Source organism: Gavialis gangeticus, unplaced genomic scaffold (assembly GCF_001723915.1).
Source record: "Gavialis gangeticus isolate Ggan-Ray unplaced genomic scaffold, GavGan_comp1, whole genome shotgun sequence".
Taxonomy (NCBI): Eukaryota; Metazoa; Chordata; order Crocodylia; family Gavialidae; genus Gavialis; species Gavialis gangeticus.
Window position 1 is genome coordinate 38,942,360 of NW_017729027.1, and position 3,214 is coordinate 38,945,573.

Genomic DNA, 3,214 nt, shown 5'->3' on the forward strand with positions numbered 1-3,214 from the left:
CTAAACAAAGGAAATGCTACAGAAAACTGAAAATTAGTCACAGTACTAGAGAAGAGTATCACATGGGTAGGTAGGCAGGAAGAAAATGGGGAAGGCCAAGGCATGATTTGAGATGCATCTGGTAAGGGACATAAAAGGCAATAAAAAGAGGTTTTACACATATGTCAAAAATAAGTGGAAGACAAGAGAAACCACAGGCACCTTACAAAATACAGATGGCAATCTAGTCACTTATGGATGATACAGAGAAGGCTTAAGTATATAATGCCTCTTTTACTTCAGCCTTCACAAATATGGGCAGTTATCAGATGATAAATACAGTTGGCAGCAAAGATAAGGAAGGAGACAAATTGACTAGAGTAATGGCAGAACAGGTAAGGGATTACTTAGAGAGGTAGAGGTTTCCAAGTTATCAGTGCCAGATGGGATGCTCCCTAGGGTACTAAAAAAATTGGCTGAGGTAATTTCAAAGCAATTAGCTATCCTCTTTGAGAACATGTGGAGGTCAGGTGAGTTCTCAAGTGACTGGAAAAAGGAAAACACAGTGCTTATTTTTAAGAAAAAGCAGGTCCTCAAGGAATCTATTGTGAAGGAGGACAAGGTAATCAAGAAGAGCCAGAACGGATTCACCAAAAGCACATCATGCCTGATCAAACTGATTTTTTTCTATGATAAAATGACAAGCTCTGTGGGTGGGGGTAGAGCATTGGATGCAATATTTAGACTTTAGAAAGGCTTTTGTCACTGTCTTCCCTGGCATTTTCATTAACAAGCTAGACAGAAGTACTGTAATGTAGATAAATGACTGGTTGGATCACCATGCTCAAGGAGTAGTCAACAATGGCTCAGTGCCCAGTTGAGAGGAGTACCAAGTGTGGTTCTCCAGGTCCTGTGCTGGGTTTGGTGCTGTTCAACATCTTCATTAATGATTTGAATGATGGGATTGAGTGCACACTTTTAGTATATTTGTGAATGATACCAAGTTGTGTGGCGTTGCAGGGCTAGAGAATGACCTGGAAAAATGGTTCACAATCAATCAGATGAGATTCAAAAAGGAAAAGTGCAAAGCCCTGTAACAGAATAATTGCATGTAGAAATTCATACTGAGAAATGAGTGGCTTGGCTTCAGTACTGCAGCAAAGGACCTGAGGGTTACAGTGGATCATAAGCGAAATATGCACCAACAGCATGCTTTTGTTGCAAAGAAAGGCAACAGAATATTGGGTTGAGGAAAGCCTGAAAGAACTAGAGAAGATGAAAGGGGGCTTTCATATCTGTACCTGAAGGGCTGTATAGAGAGGATGTAGATGGGCTTTTCTCAATAGCTATAGGGGTTAGAACTAGAAGCACTGGTGTCAAGATGCAGCAGAAGAAATATAGGTTGGAGATTAAGAGAAACTTTCTGGCTATAAGGTGGTGAAACATTGGGACAGGCTATTTAGAAAGGCTGTGGAGTATCTATCTTTGGAAAATTTCAAGAGCAGGTTGGACAGACACCTGACTTGGCTGGATAGTTGTCAGTGACAATTCTGCCTTGAGCAGTGGGCTGGACTAGATGATCTCATGAGGTCCCTTCCAGCTCTTCTTTCTTGTGATCCTATGATCAGTTTTTTTGAAGTTCTTCTCGTCTTTCCACTGTGTTGGAATGACTTGCTGTTGAATGTTCAATATTATATCCCTTAGGAACTGTCCGCCTCTCTGTTCCCTTTAATTTGTCTGTCCATAGAACCTTACTTTGTATTTCCTTGTGTCAGGGTAAATTTGCCACATAAATCCAGTGCCCTTGTTTTATTTTTTACCAAAAATGATACTTTGATTTCAAACTGTGCAATACAAAAATAGACTGTTTTGCTCCTTAAACTGCTTTACCATGAGTCAAATTTATAATGCTAACCTTTATAATATATAACATTTATACAATTATAACTTATAATGTTAAACTTAATCTAGACTTGGTCTCGTGTCCCTATGTTGTTGAGCTGAGTAATGTGCCCTATTCCAGGATCTGGAGTGATAGTACTATGGAAGAACTACCATTCAGGTTGCATGGTGTACCTACTTTTACCTCTTCTTACTATTATTTTGTATTAATTTGTATTGTTTATGCAATGTTTTGTTACATTCTCACTTTTTTATTCAGCTGTTTTTATTCTGAATAACCTTTTACATGGTTCAAAATAGTCTTGATAAAGTGGCAAAACAGCAGTTTACAAAACATCAAAGCACATTCCATGCTTCTTCCATGTAAATTCAGTAAAATCATTGTCATAATGCAATCCTCCATTTTCATAAATAAATTCCTTTGAATCTTTTGTTGTCACCTAACATGCTTGCGGGATTCTGTTTTAACCAAATAGCTGTTTTCATCCGGATATAATTGACTTTCCATCTTGTGGCTGCTTTTATCAGCTTACTGTAGTTGGTGTTTTCTCCTTAGGCAGTGTGCTTAAATCTGTGGGATAACTATAGTGGATTTTTTAAGGAAAATATTTTTCTGTAGTTGTGTTTATATTGCTATTTTAAATGTATTTTAGAAGAATTGTAAATCTTGTATAAGATTTAGAATGACTGTCTTGTTTTTCATTCAGAAGTTTATATGTATTGTTACATGAAGGATAGACAAGCTATTTAAAGGGAAGTTGAAGTAAATAAATATAAAACCCTGCAATTTGCTCTTTGCACAATAATAGGCCTTAACTCTGAAAAGTGGGTAGGCTACTCATATGCTTAAAGTTAAGCATGCTCATACTTCTTTCAGGGGAAGGATAAAAGGCAGTACCTGAAACAATTTAGTGAGTATCATAATAAGAAAAGACAAGACTAATAACTTCAAAACCTTTTAGGTATGAAATAAGCAATGAAAGAGTTATGAATGTTAACCAGAATAGGAATTAAGTTGTTCAAAGTGAAAGACTATAATGTAGTCTTCAAGGCTGTAATATTTGATTATGGAGGTTGAAATCCTTTTTTTTAAATATTAAAAGACCTATGTTTAACCAACTGAATTCAACTGCAGTGACTCATACATCTCTGCTTCTAAAACTGCCTCTCCCACCCCTTGGAAGAGCATGACTCTTTCAAATTCAATGGGTAAGTCATTGCAAATAGCATGCTGCAGGCACTTCCAGTGCTGACCAACCCACTGCATGTGCAAAGCATAGTGAGGAATTCACTGTCCCTCCTGAGTCTCAGGAGCTGAGGTAATGATGCACTG